The sequence below is a fragment of the Neomonachus schauinslandi genome, chromosome 14 (assembly GCF_002201575.2).
Source record: "Neomonachus schauinslandi chromosome 14, ASM220157v2, whole genome shotgun sequence".
Classification (NCBI taxonomy): Eukaryota; Metazoa; Chordata; class Mammalia; order Carnivora; family Phocidae; genus Neomonachus; species Neomonachus schauinslandi.
This window is the reverse complement of record NC_058416.1, coordinates 17,587,517-17,605,531: the sequence shown is the minus strand read 5'-3', so window position 1 is coordinate 17,605,531 and position 18,015 is coordinate 17,587,517. Positions and strand designations below refer to the sequence as shown.

General features: G+C 46.3%; 1 protein-coding gene across 1 annotated transcript in view; it reads right to left on the bottom strand.

Annotated features, from left to right (window-relative positions):
- ATP8B1 (ATPase phospholipid transporting 8B1) overlaps positions 1–17,439 on the bottom strand; it is a 121,712-nt gene extending 104,273 nt beyond the window's left edge. The window contains exon 1 of the mRNA XM_021686141.2: positions 17,372–17,439. The gene's annotated coding sequence lies outside the window, so the exon portion shown is untranslated. The remainder of the gene's footprint in view (positions 1–17,371) is intronic.
- Between the last annotated feature and the right edge of the window lie 576 nt (positions 17,440–18,015).

Here is an 18,015-nt window from a genome sequence, read left to right as displayed (position 1 = left end):
TGTAGGGAAAGATTTCCCAAGCCCAGCACTGTACATTTCAGGTGGGATGCCTTGTTGTGGAAGCAGTCCTGTGCATCGTGGGATGTTTAGCTGCACCCCCTGAGTTGTGACAACCTAAAATATGCCCTAGGGCCCCAAATCGCCCCAGCTAATTAGGTTAGGGAAGCTTTTGCAGTCTTTAATAAAGCTGGTGCCTGACTTCGGTCTTGAAAGTTCACAGCCCGCCCAGGGAAAGAGTTCCACAAACCACTTCAACTTTCTCATGTTCTGGCTTTGTGGACAAGCACCTAGAATTCACTGAATAAAACCAGACCTAGTACTATGCTTGACCTTGCTCTATCTAATAAGAAACAATTGTAGTTCTACTAACCCCAATATAGTCCACAGATCTTGAAAACCTTTTAGCTTTATTGTCTTTTGATAATAAACACAGACCCCCAAACAGTGAGTGAATCTTTGTGTGAGCTGTTTTAGCCTTTTATGCAAATATTTTATAGCTCAGAGTGATAGAATGGGCTAGAAGCTTCGAAGTATCATTGGTAAAAAGATCTCCGATCCAAACCAAGATGTCACAAGAGTCCACTTTTCCCAAGTAGGAGCGAACTAAAAATAATCCCTGGTATTTTGTGGCATTTGCAAAGGATGGCAACAGGTACCAGAAGTTGGTGCTAAAAGAATCTTAAAATACCAATTTTTGTTTGTGACTATTTGAATAAGTAATAAGGTCCAAGGACATGGTTCTTCTCCTCTGGCACCTTACCAAAGGAATGAAGCCATAAAGTTCACTTGATCAAGCCACATGGGGTTCTTCTGACCCCAGCGTCACTAAGAAAAAACTAACCAACTTCAACACCTGCTCTCAGAGAACATCTTCCAATAATGGCAGCTAATTCCAGTGACCCTCAGTGTAGAAAAAGGCATATGTCTGACTCTACCATTGGCCTTGTCCTTGTAGAATAGCTACTATAAGGTAAGCCCTGTGCTGGGGGCTGGGTTACATCAATGAGCCCTAAACAGGTGCTCTTCTCACGCAGGTGACAGACTAGTACAGAGACAGCTAGACCAGCGATTACAATATAGCTCAGGATGGCAGCACCCCGGGGCCTACACCTGTCCTGCTTCTCACCTGCTCAAGGTGATGTCTGTCACTAAGGAATCTTCACATACCCTTCCCTGCCATGGCGGGACGTGACTTCAGAATCCTACTCACCAAAAACTTCTAGGCCAGTGGTCCTCAACCTGGAGCAGGTGTCAGAATCATCTGAAAGTTCTGTTCGGACACAGATGGCTGGGTCCTACTTCCCGAGTTTCTAGCTCAGTAAGTCTGCTGCTGCCACTCCAGGACCATTCTTTGAAAAGCAGAGTTTAGATAACTACCACTAAATCAAGTGGAGTTGGCACGTGAAATAAAAGCTAGCCACCATCTCTGAGATGGCAAGATCTGGGTCAAGAATGGACAGAGAGTGACCAGAACAAAGGAGGGGCCCCACACTTTGACCTGGGAGGGTGGAGAATCAGGAAGTCTTCGAGAAGGAAGTAGCACCTGGTCAGCAGGTGAGCGGGAGATGGGAGTCAAGGGCAAAGAACATGGCACACGTGTACATGCAGAGACCCTGAGACAGAGGAGTGTGCTCTGTCCTATTAGAATTCCAACTAAGAGGGAAATGACATTTCATATCAGATAAAATTAGTAGAAGCGACTGCACCATTAACCTCAGGAATGAAAACATTCCTTTCCTATTGAAAACAGTTTAATGATCAAATATATCATTGTCAGCTTTTTTTTTTTTGCATTAAATGTTTTCCTCCTTAAACAACAGCCTGGGCTTTGTAATAGTCTGTCACAGCGGCACCTGGCTGGCTCGGTAGGTGGAGGGTGCGACTCTTGATCTCGTGGGGTTGTGAGTTCGAGCCCCACACTGGGTGTAGAGACTACTTAAAAAAAAAAAGTCTATCATATTGCCAGATGATGAAGTACGAATCACCCTGCCATTTTAATTTCACTACTAAGGATATGCTCAGAGTCAGTCTAAAGATGGGACCTGCACCAGTCCAGGAAACAAGCAAAGAAATAAAACAGAAATCTCAGGGTCACCTGTTAAGTGGAGACTAATGTGGACAGAGGTTGGGGAGGGAAGGATCCAGGAAATTTAACGTAAATAGGGAGTAAGAGCTGGGAATTTTACTGTGTAGCCTCTAATCTAAAAGCCTTCATTCTAATAATGTGGTCATCTAAAGGCTCATGAAAACTAAGAACCCCAAAAAATGTTAAAGGGAGTTTAAAAAAAAATCAAAGATCAAAGGAGAGATACTACTATCTTCATCTAGTAAGAGGGGTTAAAATACAGCCAGATCTGGGAGATAACACTGATTCTGAACACTTTGGGACAGAAAAATGATTCCTAACAACTTAGAGCTTAGACGAATTCTAAAGTATACAAGGACTGGCCAACAGGATGTTAGGATAAAAATACTGTTTGAGGGGTGCCTGGATGGCTCAGTGGGTTGAGCATCCAACTCCTGATTTCAGCTCAGGTCATGATCCCAGGGTCCAGATCCGATTGAGCTCCCCATCTGGCTTTTTTTTTTTTTTTTTTTTTTTTTTTAAAAGATTTTATTTATTTATTTGAGAGAGAGAATGAGATAGAGAGAGCGAGCATGAGGGGGGAGGGTCAGAGGGAGAAGCAGACTCCCTGCTGACAGCAGGGAGCCCGATGCGGGACTCGATCCCGGGACTCCGGGATCATGACCTGAGCCGAAGGCAGTCGCTTAACCAACTGAGCCACCCAGGCGCCCCCCCATCTGGCTTCTTGCTCCAAGCAGAGTCTGCTTGTCCCTCTCCCCGCCCCACCCCCTTCCAGCTTGCTCTCACTCTCATGTGCTCTCTCTCTCAAATAAATAAGTAGAATCTTTAAAAAATATATTGTTTGAAAGATTTGAAGTATTCTCATATAAAAATTTGAAGACAATGAACTTTGTTATATAATAAATTCTAAGGGTACTCTAGACTGAAAATCATTGTACCATTCCTAAGACAATGTAGCAAACAAAATTTTACTCTATAAAATCAAATGTACCTTAGTTCTTGCAACAGTCACCAATATTTATGCTCCCTTAATCCTCTGACAAGTATAATTAAAGCATATTAGGCTTACTGATCTCCTTAGGACACATGCAAAGGAAACTATATATAAAATATAACTTCATCTGATAAAAAGTAAGCATAAAGTCCCACCAGAACACTGAGGCTGGGTAGCATGGGACACACTATAGACTTCCTTTTGTTATTCTGGCTGGGTCCTTGCTGGGAACTTCTTTTTCAAAACTGATGTAGTGCCTTATGGATTGCATGGCTTTACTGACTTTTAACTTTTAAAAAAGAGTCTTTTCGGGGCTCCTGGGTGGCTCAGTTGGTTAAGCATCTGCCTTCGGCTCAGGTCATGATCCTGGAGTCCCAGGATCGAGCCCGCATCAGGCTCCCTGCTCAGCAGGGAGTCTGCTTCTCCTTTCGACCCTCCCCCTCTCATGCTCTCTCTCTCTATCTCATTCTCTCTCTCAAATAAATAAATAAATAAAATCTTTAAAAAAAAAAAAAAAAAGAGTCTTTTCTGGGGCACCTGGGTGGCTCAGTCATTAAGCGTCTGCCTTCGGCTCAGGTCATGATTCCAGGATCCTGGGATAGAGCCCCACATCGGGCTCCCTGCTCAGCGGAAAGCCGCTTCTCCCTCTCTCACTCCCCCTGCTTGTGTTCCCTCTCTCGCTGTGTCTCTCTCTGTCAAATAAATAAATAAATAGTCTTTTCATTTAAAAACGCTCCAAATTTTGTCAAACCTCAGTGATTACGTACATGAATGTTGGTATTATTTTTCTGTAGATTTAAATTTTCTCAAAATACAGGGGGAAAAAGCCATTTAAAATAAAAAGGACTCATTTAAAATTTGATAAACCTTCTAAAGGGATCAATGGTATTCGTTGCATAGACATAAAAAATACTTCATAAAGTAAATATGCAACGAAACAAGACAGAACCTACTGCATGTACCTGCCATCAGAAAAGCAGCTTTCTTTTTTCTTACGTTGTGTGAAAACCATTACTTCCTTGTACTTTGGTTAGATATGTTTTTGTACGATTCCCCCACTACATATTAAATATCTGAAGAGCAAGCACTATTTCTAACCAGCTATAGCTCTCTCAAGTCAGCATTAAAGTGAAAGTAATGGCCTTCAAAGCTGTCTTCAAGGACAGGGTCCATTATAATCATTCACTCAACACACTGTTGAGTTCCTACTGTGTGCCAGTGAGTGTGTATTCCAAGAGGAACAGGAAGAACTCCCCAAAACATAGAATACGTGTTATCTACATGTGGGTCTATAGATATTGGAGGTATCCATTGGGACTGGTACACTTTAAGCATCAGGGTTTCAAAAATCCCAAAAAGCATCATTGTTACTATGACAATGCCTCATCTAAGAAACTGAGCTTGCTACTGCAACACGGTGGCCCCTCGTGCTTGTCAAATACTACAGAATACATCACAGGACAACGTACAGGGAGGCTGCCCAAGACTGCCAAAGTGTCATATGCTTCATTATCTTAACTTACAACTTGAAATTCTATCTACCATGTAACTTTTAAAAGCTAGAATCTTATGGCATAGGAGACTGTGAAGAGTCATGGAATGACATCAGAAAGATATTCTATAAAACGTAGGGGCGTGACAGGAAGCACAAAGAAATGGGAGCTTTGAAAATTAAATGACACCGCTGAACTGAAAGTTGGGAAGAGGGTCCTAGCCCAGCTTCAGCCAGAGACCATCGACCCAGACCTTGCTTTCCCTTGTGTTGCTCATCTGGTCCATGGGGGATATCATCCATCCTAATAACCACCAAGTGAGAAGACTTCAAAGCAGTGAAGTGGTCTAAAAATACAGTATGTTATTACTAGCCAAGGTCAAAGAACGGGTCAGTGACTTGGCCAGATCTGACATCTCCTGACCCCAGGGCCTTTCCCCACCCAATACTAGGCTGTTTGTTTGTTTTTACAAATAATGAATATTCATCAAAGACCAGGTAAATAACACAACACAGCCAATTTGAGAGAACAGGAAAAATCAATCCTCCTCCCTCACAATCCCCAAATTTTAAAAAAATGTATGGAAGATCCAGAAGTCGTCAAATGGAATATACAAGTAGTCCTCAAATTGCAAACATCTTTGTGTTCCAAAAGTTCAAGTCTGGGTAGTGTTTCCAAATAAAATGCAGGACATGCAGTTAAATTTGAATTTTAAATACAATTTTCTTTTGGTATAAGTATGTCTCAAATACTACATGGGATACACTTATGTTAAAAAAATCGTTCACCGTTCATCTAAGATTCAAATGTAACTGTGTGCCCTGTATTTTGACTTGCTAACCAATTTCTGGGTCATCTGTACTGCTTTCCAACACAGCTGTGAGGTTCTGGAAAGAACCCTCACCTTGGGAGTTGAGGAAACACAGTTCACTTTCTAGCTTTTGAGACCTCAGGTAGGTTATAGCGCCTTCACTTGCAAAAAGAGGCCAGTAAATACATACACTACACAATTTAAATGCCCTACTGCCTGAGAAATCCCGTGACTTTATCAAGTTCCCATTCAAAACAAACTGGCCCTTTCCTGCGTCTGATAAGCATCTGACGTGTATGCGGTTGTCCTGAGTATTAGACAATACTGCACGGCCCTCCATCTCCTCTTCATCCATAAGGCGGGGCCCGTGCATCCATACAAGTGCTTTTTTTGCTCAAGTGTAAATGCTTTGTTGCTTAAAAAGGAAAAAAAGCTGAATGTATGATTTCACAAAAATCTATCAAAATTAAAAGGCTGGCCCTCAGGACAGGACACACCAGTTTCATAAGCTCTCCAACGTCCCGGTGGAACTCCGGAAACCCACCTCCGCACCACCAGTTCCCAAAGTTATGCATCTCCAGCTGAGACTTCTGAACCTATCAAAGCTTGACCCCTGGCCCCTCCTGGGTGTCCCTAACGTTTCACTCACGTTATAGTACGTGTCAGAATTTCTTTCCTTTTTAAAGACTGAATAACATTCCATTGTAGGGATACCTCACATTTTGTTTATCCATTCATCCATCAACAGCCATCCAGGTTCCTCTGGGGTCATTTTCAAGTAGGATCTCATTATTCTCTTAATAGTGTCTTATTTTCCTTGAAGTGCTTATCATAGATTGTGATTCTAAGATCAGTTTGTTTCATATATTTGTTCAATCTTTTATTACATACCTAGTCCTGTCACCCCACCCGTAATGACCTTTGTAAGCTCACAAAGGGGAGGACCATATCTGTTTTGTTCATCCTTCTATTAACCACCATTTCTGGGCATAGGCCCTGGAGCATAGAGGGGATTTGATAAGTAATTGTTGAATCACTGAATGAAAGAAAATCATTAAGATACCAGAAACCACTGGTCTTTAGATGCATTCACAGATCCCATGAACTTTGTATTCAACTGTGAACGAGAACAAATTAATGCACACACAGGCGTGTGTGTGCATGACTGCGCACGCATACACACATACACACTTAGCTCTCTGGGCACAAACAATTCCCTTTGTAACATGTAAGTCAATCTGCTTGTGACTAACATTTCCATTTCCTGTGTCTTTTTTCAAGAACACATCATGTGCAAAAGTAACTTGTGTGTTCAGCAAGGAAAAGGAGTAAGTACTGATAAATGTTACAATGTGGATGTTTGCTCAGGGGCGCCTGGGTGGCTCAGTCAGTTAAATGTCCAACTCTTGGTTTGGACTCAGGTCATGACCGAATCCTGAGTCAAGCTCCATATTTAGCGCAGAGCCTGCTTGTCCCTCTCCCTCCGCTCCTACCCCCATGCTCTCTCGCTCTCTTGCTCTCTCGAATACATACAAAATCTAAAAAAAAAAAAAAAAAAATTCTGCTAAGTAAAAGGAGTCAATCACAAAAGAACAGATGCTGTAAAATTCCGTTTATGCAAAATGCCCAGATAGGCAAATACATAGAGGCCAGAGTGGGAAAGCAGATTGGAGGTTGCCAGGAGCTGAGCCGAGGAAGGAACATGAGTGACCGCTAACAGGTACAGGATCTCTTTTTTTGGGTGATGAAAAGGTTCTAAAACAGATTGTGGTGATGGTTGCACAACTCTGTAAATATCCTAAAAACCACTGGACTAAACACTTTAAAGGGATGAATTATACGGCACATGAATTATATCTCCATAAAGCTATTTAAGAAAAAGACCACATGTTGGGTGGGTGGGTGGCTGGGTGGCTCAGTTGGTTAAGCCTCCAACACTTGGTTTCTGCTCAAGTCATGATCTGGGGGTGGTGAGATCGAGGCCCACCTCGGGCTCCACACTGAGCAGGGAGTCTTCTTGAGATCCTCTCTCTGTGCTCCACCCCCCTTGCTCTCACTCTCCCTCAAAAAAAAAAAAAAAGACAACATGTGGATGGAGATGGAGGAGGCCTGCCTGCACCTGAGAGATAGCAAGAACTTGCCTTCCCAAGGAGGCAACGCACAGCAAGGGGGCAACACCTCTGGCAGCAGCCCCTCCCCTCTCGCAGCAGAGGCCCCCTCACCCCGCAAACCCTGTGCATTACAGACCATCTTCCTTCCAGGAAAGGCCTCCCTGCTTTGTGCAAACCATTTCCTTTTTTCTACCAGTCCTCTCCCCCGACTAAAGTAGGAAGACAGGCTCTGAAGATGAACAAAGGTAAACCTCTCTGGACCTCGACTTTACATAAACATGCATATTTCTGAGGAGCCTCTTTATAACACAGCCCATTGAGTTTACAGCAAACTCAGATTTCCGATTGCAACCCAGGTTCTGCCAAGAAAGCTATCTTTGGCTCCTCTTTCTCTAACACCCCATAGCCAATCCGTCTGGAAATCCCGTTGGCTCTACCTTTTAAATATATCCACCACTTTCTCTTTCGCAGAGAGCTCACCCAGGTCCCAGCCTCCACCATGGCTCACCTGGGTCAGCTTCCTACCTGGGCTCCCTGCCTAGGACCACCCCCGCCACCCCCATCTCCACACAGCAACCAGAATGACCCTTTTAAAATGCAACCAGACCACAGATCACGCTACTCCACTGGGCGACATCCTGCACCAAATGCCCCCCAGTCCTGCACAACGTCAAAGCCGAGGTCCTTGCACACCTAGGAAGCCTGCACCGTGGGGCTCCCCTTCCTGCTGCTCTCGGCTTCTCCTCCCATTCCTCTGCTCACACACAGGGTTGAGGAACAGCCAACCACCTGTTCATGGGCTTCATCAGACAAATCAGGAGCCAAGCACCTGCACATTAGGGCCTCTGCACAGAGAAATCGGTCCCCTCTGCCTAGGACACTCTGTTTCCAGATCTTCAAGGTTCCCCTTCTCCCTGCTGAGTCTTTGCTCAAATGTCACCTTCTCCACGCTCCAACTGCATCCTGTTCTCTTGACCCCCTCCCCTAAGCCCCTCTACCCTGTTCCGCTTGCTCTTTTTACCCCTCTAGTACTTATCTTCAGATACACTACATCGTATACCGCTTTACTCCCTTCAGTATGGACTGTCTCCCCTCTCTAGAAGGTGAGCTCCATGAAGGCAGGCTCTTCATCTACTGGATTCACCGACAGATGCCAAGTGCCTGGCACACAGGATGTGCCTTTTAATATCTGTCAGGTAGCTGGCAGGATGGATGAATGAGGCCTCTGTTTCAGACTAGTAGGCTAAGAAAGAGAGTCCACTCTGTGGAATGACCGAGAAGACAGGAAGTTCCTTAGGAGAAACCAAGAGAGTCCTTCTTTGGCCATGGAACTCGGGAAGGGAGACCAAGAGTTAACCAGGAGACAGGGCCTGGGCAAACTTCCTTCAGCTTCAAAAAGAGTATTGGTCCAAGTGATCTCAAAGGACACATTAGATGCTATTTATTCACCAAGTCACACAGCCTGAGGTTCTCAAATTGACCTTTGAGAATTTTCACCATGTTTCCCTATGTAAGGGGGGAAGCCTAAGACTGAGAAAAAAAAAAATTCTAAACAATCTTAAGTTGAGCTAGATAAAATCAAGTATCAAACCTCCAAGAGATCAGCCATGTTAGCCCCAATATCCTTTTTGTGGCTATAACGAGCAGAGGATAGGAAGATGGGAAATACCCAAGGATGGTGGTATTCGGGCTTAGTTTGAAGATTTTTTTTTTTTTACTTTAAAAAAAAAAAAACTCGCTTTTAAAACATGCAAATTCTTATTTTGGCTAATTTTTCACAGTCTGAACATAAACTGAGTGCCTGTTGTTCTCTGAAAAATATAGATTAAGATGCCTTTAACCTAACAGACTGACATCTAATTATTTAAAAAGGGCTCCTGGTTTTGATCCTGCTATTATTACACATGTGCAACAATGGGATAATTCTGCCATTCCACAGCCTGTAACTGACCTTTGGCCTTAAAGCTTACTTTGAAAACCATGGATTCGATCCTAAGGGAGAGATCAATCTATTAAGTATTCCATTTTTCAAACATTTAAAGGTTTTGTTTTTTTTTTAAGATTTTGTTTATTTATTTGACAGAGGGAGACAGCGAGAGAGGGAACACAAGCAGGGGGAGTGGGAGAGGGAGAAGCAGGCTTCTCGCAGAGCAGGGAGCCCGATGTGGGGCTCAATCCCAGGACCCTGGGACCACGACCTGAGCCAAAGGCAGACGCTTAACTGACTGAGCCACCCAGGTGCCCCCATTTTTCAAACATTTAAATATCAGTTTCTCTCACATGCTAACCCTCCTTCCACCAAAAGAAAACTATGTGTTTTAGTCCAAGTCAGTTCTGGAGGAAAGTCAGGGATTTTTTTCTCTACTACAGAATGTCCTCCCTAGAAGACAGCTGTGATCTGCAGAGGCCTCCAGATTGTGGAACCAGGGCTCCTGAGCTTTTATGCCTGCATAGGCAAGCAGAGTATCAGCCACACCATGGGCCGGCTTCATAAGAACTGCTGCAGGTGAAAAAGAGAAACGTGTCATGCCCTTCACGCGCCCTCTACGCAACCATCCTCCCCATAGTGCCACACGTTCTTATCTCCAAGCTGTTTTGCAGGAAATCGTCCCTGCCCATCGTAGCCACTTTCTATGAAAGATAAATGTCACAAAACCCAAAGATGATCTCAAAAACTCCTATGAACAGATACTCATTTACCTATCTTCATAGCAACATTATTCACAATAGCCGAAGGTGGACACAACCCAAGTGTCAATGGATGATGAATGGATAAACAAAATGTGGTATATATACAGTGATTATTCAGGAAGGAATAGGAAGGAAATTTTGCCATCTGCTAAGACATGGATGAACAATGAGGACACTGCTAGGTGAAATAAGCCAGTGGCAAAAGGATACATTTTTTGTATGATTGCACTTACATGGGGTACTTAGCCAAATTCATGGAGACAAAGTGGAATAGAGATTATTGGGAGCTGTGGGGAGGGAGAAATGGGGAGCTATTGTTTAATGGGTACAATGTATCAGAATAGGATGATGAAAAAATTCTAGAAATAGAGAGTGGTGATTGTTGCCTGATACCATGAAGGTGCTTAATACCACTGAGTTCACATTTAAAAACAGCAAATTTTATCAATATTTTGCCACAATTAAACAGAACTCCCATGAAATAAGCTTCTGCACTAAGGTGAGATCATGAGTACAGATTTTCACATAATCTCCACAAGCTCTTCTATCTGATGAACCCCACACACTTGCTTTGCTTGTTTTATAAGCCTCCAGAATTTTTTTTTTTAAGATTTTATTTTATTTATTTGAGAGAGAGAGAATGAGAGACAGAGAGCATGAGAGGGAGGAGGGTCAGAGGGAGAAGCAGACTCCCTGCCAAGCAGGGAGCCCGATGTGGGACTCGATCCCGGGACTCCAGGATCATGACCTGAGCCGAAGGCAGTCGCTTAACCAACTGAGCCACCCAGGCACCCCAGAATTTTTGACACAACATTTGCTAGTACCTGGCTTACAGGCCCGCAAATTGATTCCCAATATGGTGGTGAGGCCAATAGTTTCCAGCACGAAACATACAAAATCTGACCCATCTTCTCGTGTAAGTGAATATTTAAACCACCCAAGACAAATGGTCATCTATTTTCTTAGAGAGAACATTAAATGTTTCTTCTGGATCCAGGGGTCATCTATACATATCTCCAAGAATGGTCTAGTAGTTCACTGCATCCCAAGAAGACACAGTAAGAATCTGTGAACAAGTCACATCGCACATAAAATAAATAATGCATCCAACCCACTGGGAGCTCCCCCAACAGCAAGAACAGGCAATCGGAGACTGTGTGAGGACAATGCTGGGTGCTTGAGGAGTTCCAATGAGGATATTCCAGCTCAAGTTGAGTAAAGGTTAGAAAACAGATTTCAAACACTGTGTGCTCTAACCAAACAAACCTCAGCTCTGGTGGAACGAAAGCCACTCAGCAAAGAGACAAAGCCATAAACGACAGCCCTGTCAATAAAGAGCAAAGCTACCAGCCAAAGGTCAGGATACACATGTACTCAATGCCGAAGTGACAGGATTCTCAGTCACACGAATGGGAGGTGGCCATCGACACAGAAAGGCTGTCCCAGGACAAGGGTGACCTCAGCACCCACCCCCATCCCCACCCCCACCAGGAGTCAATGCCTTTTCCCAGACCGAGAGCAAGCCTCTGGGCCCAGCTCTCCCTTCTTGAATGCCAATTCACTAGCCTGGAGGCTGATAATGAACACAGAGCTTCAGAGCTGGAATTGGGCTGGGCCCACCATCGCCCCTTGCAAAGAGGGACAACATCCAGACCAGAGGGAAAGGGAACACCGGGGCTATGTTCTTACCAAAGAAGGAAAAACAAACCAACCAACCCATAACTCAGGCCCTCTGCGACCCTCAGAGGTTTCAGTGAAGCAGGGAGGTAATCCCCAGGACAGTGCTGGAGAAGAGATCCTCAAAGTATTTTTTAAAAGAATGAATGAATCGGATTGTATCAAGGGTCTCTGATTAGTACTGCTTACTAGGCGCCACAAAGAGAGACACTCGCACAGAGCGCAGATCCTTTCAGGAAGACTCAAGTTCCAGAAACTCCTGAGTTTTGAACACGGAGGAGTAATTTTTTTTTTTTTTAATGGAAGTACAGAGGCCAAAGGAAAAGAGATAGGAGGTGGGGGGTAAAGGAGACACATAAGTGTTCTGTATGTCCCAAGGGCCTCCACCGACCCAGCACCTCATGGCTGTGACTTGAGTGGGCATGTCCCTAGGCCACCAAGGACTGTCGAACTTCATGCTGTCCCCAGACATCTATGCCCCAGAAGTCAAATCCTGGATGTGGAGGTTCAGAATCTGCCCCCTACCCTAGGGGACTCTTTCTTACCAAAGCTTGGTGCAAAGAGTCACCTATGTTTGCTAAATAAATGCCAACATGCAAAGTGATTCCTGTTTCCTACAAAGTCTAGGAGAAAGGCAATTGCTGGATGAGCAATAATTTTTTACTGAGCAATACCAACGACAACACAACAGTAAAACAATTTTTTGAGAGAGAGAGAAAGGAGAGAGAATACAAGTGTGGGGAGGTTCAGGGAGGTGGGGAAAGGAGAGGGAAAGAATCTTAAGCAGACTCCATGGTGAGTGTGGAGCCCTAGGTGGGGCTCGATCTCACGACGCTGAGATCGGGACCTAAGCCAAAACCAAGAGTTGGACACTTAACCAGCTGAGCCACCCAGGCATCCCAACACAACAGCAGTATTAATGACTACGTCTTATTGAGCTCTGTGCCAAGCCAAATTTAGCTAGATTCAATCTCTTATTTGGAACTCATCACACAACCTTGTGAGGTACTGTTTATTATTATTATTATTATTATTATACCATTTTACAGATAAACTGAAGCTAGACGGATTAAGTAACTTGCCCTAGGTTATACAGCTAAGAAAGCTGTGAGACCTGGATTCCAAGCTAGGTCAAAGGATTCCAAAGCACGTGTCACCAACCTCTATTTTACTGCTGCCTCTGGGCTCTGGGGGCCCTGGGATCAGTTATTGAACATACCTCCTATTGTATGTGTTTGGGAAACAATGTATTTAAAAGTACAATGCATTTAAAAGTATTAGGGAGAGGACGAATGTATTCTTAGGTGATCAGATGATAATTCCTCTGTTTTCTAAGAACAAGAAAAAAGACTATTTTATATATACACGCTTTCTAGACTCTTCCTCCACTATGCCAGGTCTTCCGTAACACAAGACCTCACAAGATCTTAGATTGGGCATTCTTTTTAGTTGGGCATTCAGGAGTAACTTGGTTAACAAAATAAAGGATAAGCTATCTTCTTTTTGTGATATTAAAACTCTCTGGCAGCAAATTAATTTTTACTTAATAAGTAACAAAACACCTACAGGTGTTATGAATACAATTAAGCTAATTGAACGATGCCAACACATACCTGAAAACTCACACAACCCCCTCCCCCCCCACACACACACAGAAACTTCCCAGGAGAGGGATCTAGAAGCAAATACAGAAGCAAATCTAAAATTATGTGCTTAAGGGACTTAAAAACACCTTTCTTTAGACATACATGACATGAATGGACCCCACAAAACTTGTTCTGGTAACTAAAAAGCAAGTTCCTCTGCAGTCATAAGAGAAAACATAAATAGTAGATTCAAATCTCTCTAGAGTTATAAGGATCACCTGGATTTCATGAATGTCGTTTATGAAAAACTGAAAAGGAATTCAAACCAGCAAGGCAATAAAATATTAAAATACACCAAACAGGGCGCCTGGGTGGCTCAGTTGGTTAAGCGACTGCCTTCGGCTCAGGTCATGATCCTGGAGTCCCGGGATCGAGTCCCACTTCAGGCTCCCTGCTCAGCGGGGGGTCTACTTCTCCCTTTGACCCTCCCCCCTCTCATGCTCTATCTCATTCTCTCTCTCAAATAAATAAATAAATAAATAAATAAAATTAAAATACACCAAACAAGGGCGCCTGGGTGGCTCAGTTGGTTAAGCCTTTGGCTCAGGTCATGATCCCAGGGTCTGGGATGGAGCCCCACATTGGGCTCCCTGCTCAGTGGGAAGCCTGCTTCTCTCTCTCCCTCTGCCTTTCCCCCCTGCTTGTGCTCTGTCAAATAAATAAATAAAATCTTAAAAAAAAATACACCAAACATCTGGGCATTATACAACTTCTAAAATAGCAGAAAGAACACAAGAATACCTGTGTATAAGGGACATTCACCTGTTCTCTCATTTAATTCTCTCAACAACCAAAGGAAGTTGATAATATTGTTTTTTGGGTAAACTGAGGTTCAAAAAATTTAGGAATTTACCTAAGGTCAGACAATTTAAAAAGTAAATATAGGGTGCCTGGGTGGCTCAGTCAGTTAAGCGTCTGCCTTCAGCTCAGGTCATGATCCCAGGGTGCTGGGATCGAGTCCCACATTGGGCTCCCTGCTCCGTGGGGAGCCTGCTTCTCCCTCTGCCTCTGCTGCTCCCTGTCTCTGATGAATAAATAAAGAAAATCTATAAAAATAAATAAATACAAATAAAAAATAAATATAATAAAAAATTATAAAAATCAAATACAATTTAAAATAAGTAAAAGAACTGAATGAAACCTGTGGGAATCTAAATCCATAGGTTTTGCACTACTCCTTGCTTTTCAAAGATAAGGAAAGGAAGGCAGGCAGGAAAGGCAGGCAGACAGGGAGGGAAAGAAACCCCTAATAGCAGGAGCTGATGGGTGCAGGAATGCTAAGATCCCAAAGACCAAAATCCAGGGGAAACATGGAGCCAGTATTAAACTTGCCTTAAGTCCGCAGACTTTTTTGTTAAGCCATTTGCTTTACCAAATCATTATTTTATTTATTTAAAGATTGTATTTATTTATTTGAGACAGCACCAGCGGTGGGCAGAAGGAGAGTGACAAGCAGGCTCCACGCTGAGCACAAAGCCCCATGCGGGACGCGATCCCAGGACCCTGAGATCATGACCTGAGCCGAAGTCAGATGTTTAACCCATTGAGCCACCCAGGCGCCCCACCAAATCATTATTTTAAAGTCTCAATTTAGGGGCGCCTGGGTGGCTCGGCCAGTTAAATGTCAGCCTTGGGCTCAGGTCATGATCTCAGGGTCCTGGGATTGAGCCCTGCATCAGGCTCCCTGCTCAGCGGGAAGCCTGCTTCTCCCTCTCCCTCTGCCTGCCACTCCTCCTGCTTGTGCTCTCGCTCTAATAAAGAAAATCTTTCAAAAAAATTTTTTAAAAATAGTCTCAATTTAAAAATTAAAAAAAAACACACCTCCTAGTTCCATCACTAACAAGAATAAGTGCACACTGGCATGCATTTTCCTTTTTTTTTTTTTTTTTAAGATTTTATTTATTTATTTGACAGAGAAAGAGAGAAAGTTCACAAGCAGGGGGAGAGGCAGAGGAAGAGGGAGAAGCAGACTTCCCGCTGAGCAGGGAGCCCGATGCGGGGCTCCATCCCAGGACCCTGGGATCATGACCTGAGCCGAAGGCAGACGCTTAACCGACTGAGCCACCCAGGTGCCCCTGGCATGCATTTTCCTTAAAATAAAAGCCAGAAAGGAAGTTTGAAAAGGGCCAAAGCTGCTTTCACACAGATGCCATCTGTGTTCACCAGTATTAAGCTACATGTGCCTTGTTTGGCCCTCAATAACAGACACATAGAATCACCAAATATCACCAAAGCACAGCCACCAGCAAGTGGCAAAAGAAGAAAGTGGTTAAGGTTTCTTACCTAAAACTACAACCAGGAAGCCTCCACCACATAATGAAAGTCATTAAGAAAATTCAGAGAGTAATTGCAGGCAGACTTCTCCCCCAGAAAGGAATCAGCTAATAAGCATTAATTATCTTTTGCACCGTAAAAATATTTATAGTAGGTTCACATAAAGCCTTCCCCAATAGGCTCCACATTAATGAATGGCATTTTAGGTCTACCACAAAAGTGCTCCCGAGACGATGGAAATTAGAACTTTTACTTCACATTTTGTGTTTCCTCTTTTTTATATGCTCTTGTGTTTACCATCACTGGAGATTTTATCACACATTTTCAGTTTTTGTTCCTAAAAGCAGTCAACCTTCGTCCATAACCTACTGTGTGCCTGGTGATCTTCAGGCACGTGGCCTGTGTCGTCTCCTGGAATTCTCAAGGAGTAGAGGCAGAAATCTGAAGGCAATGCAACCAGGAAGATGGGAGAGAATCTTTTCTCAAGCCAACCGGGCGGGCAGTTTCTGGGAAGGGAGCTCGGAGGCATCCGGCGCTGAACTGGGACTTGGGGTCGGCCTGGGGGCATCACGGGCAGGCCAGAGGGGTCAGGTGGGGTTGAGGGGCACTCGCGGGGCGGAAATGCGGCCCCGGGGCCCGACTGGCGCGTGCCAACCCCCCTCCCCCGTTCCGCATTCCCTCCGCACTCTCGTCCTCCCCCCACAGCTGTGGCGAGTCTGCGTTCCGGGACCAGGCGCGCACATCCCCTCGGAGAAGTTGGGCAGACAGCTGAAGGCTTTTCTTTCCCTTGGGGATGCGTGGGCAAGTGGAGGGTTAAAACACTCGCCATTCTCTGCAACCCCCGTCCGGACAAGTTGCCGCTCCGCACGCACAGCGGCGAAATGACAGCGCTGGGCATCATACTGGGGAGGGAAGGAGATGGCCTGTGGCAGTGCCACGGGAGCTGGCGGAGACGACCCTACCATCACCAGGAAAAGTGCCCCTCTTCCCCCATCACCTCCCGACCTACGTTAAAGCTCACGGAAGACGTCAGGAGGGTACTGGTCCTGCAGCAGGCGCCCTCCATCCCTCCCCGCAGGTGCGCCAGGTCCATTAGGTCCTAAGGTCTTTTTCAGACACGGTGGCATCGGCTCCCAAAGGGGGCCCCAGCAGAACTTAGCCACGGGAGACTTCTAGAAGGGCGGCAGACACTGCAGGGAAACCAACGGAACTGCCCCCCCAGGGCCTGCGGGTCCTGGGAGGCTCGCCCCTCAAAGCTTAACCCCAGACATGTGCGTGGCAAACCCAAACAACCCAAACGCCACCTGCGAGTTCCCTCTCCTCCCGGCAAGTGAAACCTCCTGGACGTCTGCACAGCGCTGCCTCCCCGGCCAGCTGTGCCTCCCCATCCCCGAGGCCGCGAAGTTTCCTGGCCCCCACCTAAATCCCACCGCTGTGGGCTCGGGAGCCGGAGGGCGCGGACAGCTGCTGCCACCGCATCCCGGATCCCGGGAGTCCGCCCGCTCCGGGGCGCCCAGAGGACCTGTGGGACACCGCGGGATCGGCCTGGTGGGGAAGGTTGGGGGCCCCGCGCCGCGCCCCTCCTTACCTGGCGCTCTCTGGCCCCGGCTGGGACCTCCGCCGGGTGCGCGCCCCTCCGCGCGCTCGCTGCGCACCTGGCCGCCGCCGCCGCCACCGCCTGGCCCCAGCCCCGGCAGCCGCGCTAGCGCTTCATGGCGCACGGGGGCTGGCCCGGGGCCCCGGGAAGCGTGTCCAGTTGGCGGCGGCTCCTCTGGCTCTCGCCTCTCGCCAATGGCTCCCCGCCTTCCCCCGCCCCGCGTCCGTGCGCCGGTCCTCGGCGGCCGCCCTTTTCCCTCCGCACCCCCGGACCGGCCAAACTGGTTGCTCCGCTCCGGGGTGGTGCCTCCAGTCTCTCTCCGGCAGCCGCGGCTGGGGCTGGGGCTGGGGCTGGGGGCGGGCCCGGCCGTCTGCCCTCCCTTTGCCCCTCCCGGGGGCGGAGAGGGGCTGGACCGGGAGCCCCTGGGCGGGCACACCAGGCCCAGGTCCAGCCCCGCGCCCTCCGTGCGCCCTGGCGGCAGCTGGGCACCCCGGCCGTCCCCTGAGCGCGTCCCCGGCCTCGCCCGGCCCGCGACCCGGCAGCTGCGGTCGCTGTCGGCTCCTCGGGCGCTCCCGCCTCCCTGGGGGCCGCGCTCGCCACCCCGCCCCACCGTCCCCGCGTCACTTTTCGGCCGG